Source organism: Solanum pennellii, chromosome 2 (genome assembly GCF_001406875.1).
Source record: "Solanum pennellii chromosome 2, SPENNV200".
Taxonomy (NCBI): Eukaryota; Viridiplantae; Streptophyta; class Magnoliopsida; order Solanales; family Solanaceae; genus Solanum; species Solanum pennellii.
The window spans coordinates 18,382,702-18,390,950 of NC_028638.1; the positions used below are offsets into that span (position 1 = coordinate 18,382,702).

Here is an 8,249-nt window from a genome sequence, read left to right on the forward strand (position 1 = left end):
TATTATCTAACATACGAATCATCTATAAGACAAAATTCAAAAAAAAAAGACAAAAAAAATGAAAAGATAATAGTTATTAACAAAGTTAAAATATAAATGAAGGTTGTAATTAACCTTCAATATTGATTTTTTTCATATAAAGGAATATCAAACATTGAATACTATGAAATGAAATATTTTTTAAAAGATTAGCTTTGAATATAGAAAGATTAGTGACAAGTTGAATGTCAAAATGTATGAAAAGTTAAAAAACTGAATTTAAATTTCTCAAAATAAGATAAAAGAAAAATTATAAATATAAATGAAGAAATCATGATTTCTTCCATGAATAGAATAATTTATTATTAATCTGATTAAACGTTTTTCTATCTCAAATTATTTGTTATTTCTATCTTACACATTCCTTAAAAGATATTAATTAACAAAACTAGATTTAAAAAAATATAAAACATTACACTCCTACACACCCTTTAAAAATCAACTCAACATATATAAGTAATAAAACCTTAAAACAAATTAAATAATTTTTATCATCAATTAATATAGTACAATAATGTAATATAAAAAAGAACAAGAAAATTACATTTTTAAAAAAATCATAAATTATATAACAAAAGTATATTAGTAGTGTCATGATTTTATGCATTTCTCTTTATTTTACTTCAAATAAGAGAAATTATATAATAAAATAAAAAATAAAACATATCTAATTGTTTTATGTACAATGTTGTCTCCTTCATGGCAGGAGTATATTGACAGTGTCATGATCTTATGCATGACCCTTTATTTTACATTTGAAGAAGAGAAATTATATACTAACTAAAATATAATAATTAAAAAATAACTAATTGATTTTTATGATGATGTCTCCTTTGAGAAGATGAAGACATTCACCTTTTGTAATCATAAAAAAGAACAAGAAAATTATATTTTCAAAAGTTATAAATTATATTGCAAAAGTATATTAGTAGTGTCATAATCTTATGCATGTCCCTTTATTCTACTTCAAATAAGAGAAATTATATAATAAAATAAAAAATAAAACATATTTAATTGTTTTATGTACAATGATGTATCCTTCAAGGTAGGAGTATATTGACACTGTCATGATCTTATGCCTGACTCTTTTTTTTAATTTGAAGAAGAGAAATTATTATACTTACTAAATCAAAGAAAGAAAAATAAAAACTAATTGATTTTTCTATGATGATGTCTCCTTTGAGAAGATGAAGTCATTCACCTTTGCTCTTCTACCAAGAAAGTATAAGAATGATTTGTTCAATCCTAAATAAGTTTGAATGACCGCCTATTAGTCTTCATATAAATGAATCTATTAAATTGTTTTTAGAATACTTTATACCCAAATATTTCACAAGGCTTGTATGTCTCTTCATGTTATTTACTCTAATATCATAGATTTTTATAGATAGAAAATGTAGAAATAATTCAATTATATAAAGGAATTTGTAAAGTCAAGAGTTAGATAAGTACAAACAATGATATAGATTCATGTGTTGTAAAGAAAGCTCAGAATGTAAGAAGAAAAAGACAAGAAGTATAAGATAGATGAGAGAATTTTCGTATTCAAGTGTATCATACAATGGTGAATGATATCTCTATTTATAGTGTTGAGATATCATAGTCAAAGGTCACCTTGAAAATATACATAGTTATCATCAAGGTACATATCACCTTGAAATCTTATCACATTGGAAACACTAATACATGAATCCAATTAATTGTTGGATTACTCTAATGGATCATCCACATAAACTATACAATGGATTTACAACACTCCCCCTTGGATATCCATAGATTATGTGCCTCGTTAAAAACCTTACTAGGAAAAACCCAGTGGGAAAAAACCTAGTGAAGGAAAAAGAGTACACATATCTCATAATACGCTTTGAATGTTGCCTCGTTAAAAACCTTACCAGGAAAACCCAACTTGGGACAAAACCATAGTTAAGGAAAAGAGTACAACGCGTATTTCGCTCCCCTTGATGAAAACTTTACTTGATATCTCGAATTCGGCGCATCCCAATCTTGTATCTCAACTTCTCAAACGTCGATGTTGGCAATGCCTTAGTGAATAAATCAACAAGATTATCACTTGAACGAATTTATTGAACTTCTATCTCACCATTTTGTTGAAGATCATGCGTGAAAAAGAACTTTGGTGAGATATGCTTTGTCAGGTCTCCTTTGATGTATCCTCCTTTCAATTAAGCTATACATGTAGCATTATCTTCTTACATTGTAGTTGGTATATTCTTTTTCAAATAAAAACCACACATTTCCGGAATATGATGGGTCATTGATCTCAACCAGACGCAATCTCGGCTTGCTTCATGGATGACTATTATTTTTGCATGATTTGAAGAAGCGGCCACCAATGTTTGCTTCATTGATCGCCAAGATATTGTCGTGTCTCCATATGTAAACAAATAGCCTGTTTGTGATCGAGCTTTATGCGGATCAGATAAATACCCTGCATCTGCGTAAACAATCAGTTCTGACTTGGATTCATTGGAATAGAATAAACCCATGTCCATGGTCCCTCGAAGATATCGAAGTATGTGTTTAACACCATTTCAATGTCTTTTTTTTGGGGAGGAACTGAATCTTGCCAGTAGACTTACTGCAAAACAGAAACCTGGTCGAGTATTGTTAGCAAGGTACATTAGTGCCCCAATCGCACTAAGGTAAGGAGTTTCATCACCAAGAAGCTCTTCATCATTCTCTTGAGGTCGAAATGGATCTTTATTGATGTCAAGCGATCTTACCACCATTAGAGTACTCAATGGATGTGAGTTATCCATGTAACGCTTTAGTATCTTTTCTGTGTACGTTGACTGATGAACAAGTATGCCATTTGACAAATTCTCAATCTGTAGGCCAAGACAAAATTTTGTCTTGCCGAGATCTTTCATTTCAAATTCTTTTTTCAGACACTCAACAGCTTCTAACAACTCTTTATGAGTGCCAATGATGTTCAAATCATCAACATACACAGCTATTATTACAAATTCAGACCCCGACCGTTTAATGAAAATACAGGGACAAATCGGGTCATTTTTGTACCCTTTCTTTAACAAATATTCACTCAGACGATTGTATCACATCCTTCCTGATTGTTTCAATCCATACAGAGATTTCTGAAGCTTTATTGAACAAGTTTATCTTGAATCTTTGTATGCTTCGGGCACTTTGAATGCTTCAGGATTTTTCATGAAAATGTTGTGGTCCAATGAGCCATATAGATAGGCTGTGACAACGTCCATTAGACGCATTTCAAGTTTTTCATGAACTGCCAGATTTATGAGATATCTGAAGGTGATTGCATCTACCACTGGAGAATATGTCTCCATATAATTAATGCCAGGTCTTTGAGAAAAACCTTGAGCAACGAGTCGGGCCTTATATCTCATGACTTCACCTTTCTCATTTCTTTTTCGTAAAAAAACCCATTTGTACCCCACTGGCTTGATACCTTCAGGTGTTCGGATTATCGGTCCAAGAACTTCACGTTTTTCTAGTGAAGCCAATTCAGCTTGAATTGCATCCTTCCATTTTGGCCAATCATTTCTCTGTCTACATTCGTGAACAGATTTTGGCTCAAAATCTTCATCTTGTTGCATTATTTCAATAGCAACATTATAGGCAAATATGTTGTCAATGACAACATTATTTCGGTTCCACAACTTTCTCGTCGATACATAATTCATTGAAATTTCATTGTTTTCAGAAGTTCGAACCTCCTCATTGTGAACACCTAATTTTTTTTACCAAAATATAAAGATTTCACACCAACTTTAAAAAAAAAAAGTTATATTTAAAATAAATAAAAATAAATAAATTGTGTAAATTATTTTAATAATAAAAAATTATGAATTTATGGTATTTGTTTTAAATCTTCAACTTTAAATTAGTTTAAAAATAATGGTAGAAGAAAAAAAAAAGGAGTCCTAAATATTCAAATTACCTTCCCCTTATCCTAATTATTCCCAACTTCCTAACTCATTTTACTAAAAAATCTCATCCCATTTTTTTTTATTTTTTTTCTCTTAATAATCTATTATTATTATTTATTTATTTTATATCCTTATCTCAACCCCAATTCCCTCAACAATATTTCAAATTAAATCCTAATCCCACTCTATTACGTTCCTTTTAATTAGCACCAGACTCTCAGCCAAAATTATTATAAAAAACACGTTCAGTTGAAAAAAAGATACAGGAGGAAAAGAGAGAAATACAGAGAGAAATATAGAGAGACACAGAGAGATAAAGAGCAAACACAAAGAGAAGAAAAGTGAGTTATTCTTTTGAGAATTAGGTTAGAGTTAGAAATTTTGTCGTGGTTTTAAATTGGTGGCTCAAATCAGTAGATCGTAACAGTTGTTTTTCGTGATATCCATTTTCGCAGCGAGGTAACTCTAAATTCTCGCATTATTTAAATGTAATGTTATATGAAAATTTGAATCTAATAATATGAAGTTCTTTGAATTGTATGTTATTATTATGTAATATAAATCCGTGATGCATCTTATGATTTTTTTAATATGAAAACGGAACAAAAAGAAAATGTTTCTTGCTAACAAAAAAAAATATAAAATAAAAGATGCACCATACATTTATTTTTTTTTGCATTGTTATTAGTGTCTTTTATTTTTTTAGATGCAATTGATATTAAAATTTATTTTGTGATATTTAATAGCTAATGTTTCTTGAAGCCTATTTTTCACTTAAGAATTTTTTTTTAAAAAAAATAATATTTGTAAATTTATAGAATTAGGAAATAAATTAAAGCTTAAGTGATTAGCAATTTGAAAAAGCTAAACAAAACATTTTCATATATTATTTCAATAAATAATCCTCTGGAATAAACGTAAGATGATCATCACTAATTCGTATTATTATGAAATATAATTAGAAGGATATATAATATTATTTAGAAAATTATGGTAAAAAAAAATTAGACAAATTATTGGAAAGATTAATAAAAAAAAAAGCATAAAAGAAAAGAACAACGAAAATAATAATAATAATAAATAACAATAATAATAATAATAATGAAACAAAAGATTAAAAAAAAAACATAACCAAAAAAAACTAGAAAACAGAAAGAGAATGTAAAAAAAAATAAAGAGAAAGAATTAGAGTAAAAAAAAAATAGAAAAACGTAAAAAATAAAAAAAATTAAAAGCAAACAAAAAANAAAAAAAAAAAAAAAAAAAAAAAAAAAAAATGCGTGAAAAAAAAAACGTAAAATCAAAAATCAAAAAAAAAAAAGGAGAGAGAAGTAGAATGAAAAAATAATAATATAAAACTAATATAACACAAGGTAGAAATAAAATAAAATAAAATAAAGTAAAAAAAAATAAAGAAGTCACAAAAATTTATTTTTTAAGAAAAAGGAGAAAAAGACAAAATCTATAAAATAATAATAAAATAAAAATAATGATACAATTAAAAAAAAAGAAAAAAAAAAGAAGAGAGAAGCAGGTTTTACTAAAAAAAAAGAAAAAAAAATTATAAAATTTGAAATAAACAACAAACGTGCAGAAGAAAAAAAAGATTAAAAAAAAAGAAAGGGAAAATTTTGTTTCATTAAAAAAAAAGATATTCTTAATCGATTTAGGATTTCTTGATAAAACTAACTTCAAATCTTATAAAATTTTATTTTCTTATTTTTAAATCTAAAATAAATAAATAAATATATAATCCTAAATTAACTTGAACTCTAAATATCTCCTTCCTACACAAACTCTAATTCTTAGAAACTAGATATCTATATATATTTTACCTATAATAACATGAAAAATTAAAAACATACAAATTACACAATAAAAAAAATGAAAATAAATAAAGACCCTTTAAAATAAATAAGCCAGTTTCAAATAAGTTTAGAATAAATCTGAGGATAAATAACAATTTAATTATTAAGTTAAATAATACAATGTCCAAAAATTAAGTTAAGTCATACTAAAGTCAATAAAGCGACCGTGCCAGAACCACGGGACTCGAGGGGTGCCTAGCACCTTCCCCTCGGTCAACAGAATTCCTTACCCGAATTTCTAGTTCGCAGACCAATAAAATAGAGTCAAATTTCCTTTTGATTAGGGATTCAAATAAGGTGACTTGGAACACCAAAACTCAATTCCAAGTGGCGACTCTAAATAATAATTATCCCTTTTCAAAACGTCACTTTAATTGGAAAAACTCTTTTTCTTTCAAAACAAATAAAATCAAAAAAATTTTATTGAGAAAAAAAAGGGGCGTGACAGATGGCGACTCCGCTGGGGAATTAACTAGAATTCGAGCTTTAAATATTAATTTATGTATGACTATAACTTATTTATTTACATTTTTGGATATTGTATTTATTGTCTTAATGTGCTAATTGTATATTTATTTTTATTTTAATATTATTTGAACGGTATATAAAGTATTCATTAATATAATTATGGGAATTGCGACTGCGCACCCCAACTTTGTAAAGATAGCCAGTGGATCTTCGGTCAATGGTGAAGGATATTTAGTCATACCATTTTAGGATGAGGAGCAATCATGCACAAAGCCGGAAAGCGCTGCTACCGGTACGATGCTACTCCCTGACTCGAGTTGTCCGCTCGTTTTACAGCTAGTCTAGATATCTTACCTTAGTAGAATTGCAACTTTCAGACATGATATCCTTACTAGGTTCCGATTTATTTGCATCATGTGCATGTAACTTAGCGAAATTAGCATAGGGGCCCAATCTGACTAGGACAAATATCTTTTCGTGAGACCATCATGTACATTTTTGTGCTACTTGTTGCATCATGTGAAGACTGTAACAAAATGTTGACCGGCTTTAGGATAATTGACTAAAGAAATAAATATCTATTTTCTACCCATTTTCAACCAATGATTCAAAATAAACAAATTAATACACATATATATACATACACACCTAATCCTCAATTTTATTTTCGCTTTTATTAAAATAATACATAAATAATAAATATAATAATATTAATAATATATGTATATATGTCTTTTGAATTGTACATATACACATTCTTTTATTTTTCTTTCTTTTTTTTAATCAAAATTGTCCCTTTATCTGGTCATTCTTATCAAAAACAACCTGAATCAATGATCACTTTAGACATTTCGAATCATTTTTATTTTTATTTTTTTAACTACTTCAATAAATAATTTCAAATTATCAAAATTTCACAATTAAATTTGATTTTAAAATCCCGATTTTCTTTTTTCTCAACCAGGTAATTATGAGATCTATGAGGTGTGATAAAAGACCAAGGGATGAGCTAGTCGAAATGGTCAATGATCCCTCAAAGTTTATGATCACAGATAAAATCCTACAATTACTAATGGATTGGTGGAATGATATGCATGAATTTAGGCGGATTGAGATATTCAAACATCTTGGTTTTCTTACAGATATCATGAGATTTAGTCCTGACAGAGGTTTGATCGAGGCTTTGATTTCGTTTTGGGATTCCACAAATAATGTTTTTCGATTTAGTGATGTTGAGTTGACGCCTACATTAGAAGAATTGGGTGGTTTCACGGGCTTAGGTCAGGATCTTCGAACTAAAACACTGATAGCCCCTAGGAGTGTCAGCAGAGTTAAATTTCTAGAACAAATGCACATCATCCATCCTCATAAGGAGTGTGAGTGTTTTGATAATGAGTTGGTTTCTTTAGAATTCTTGTACTCAAGATATGGAAAGAAGGAAGGATTTTCAAGCTATGGGAAGCAACTTAAAAATGGACAACACCTCCCTACTTGGGAAAAACATAGACAAGAAGCATTCATGGTAGCATTCTTGGGAGCTATGATTTTTCCAAGGAAGGATAAAAAAATCGATATTCGTCTGTCAGGAATAGTCACTGTTATGATAAAGAAAAGAAAATCCACTATATTGCCGATGATGTTGGCTGATATTTATTGTGCTTTGACTAAATGTAGAGAAAGGGGAGAATTTTTTTGAAGGTTGTAGCATTTTATTGCAAATTTGGTTTTTAGAGCACCTATATCGCCATCGTTTTGCGACAGATTTCAAATCTGATTGGACGAATTATATTTTGAGCCACCCAGAAAGGATGAAAGTATTAGGACAAATTGCCAAAAGGTGTCAAAGCATGGAGACATTATCTTCTTAAATTGACGGCATCTAAAATTACATGGAACTATCATTGGTTTCCTGCTAGTGAGGTAATTGTTATGTCTTCCT

At 28.6% G+C, this 8,249-nt stretch overlaps 1 pseudogene; it reads left to right on the forward strand.

Moving 5' to 3' along the window:
• The first annotated feature begins 6,560 nt into the window (after nucleotides 1–6,560).
• Nucleotides 6,561–7,854, forward strand: LOC107009796 (annotated as a pseudogene).
• The last annotated feature ends 395 nt before the right edge of the window (nucleotides 7,855–8,249 follow it).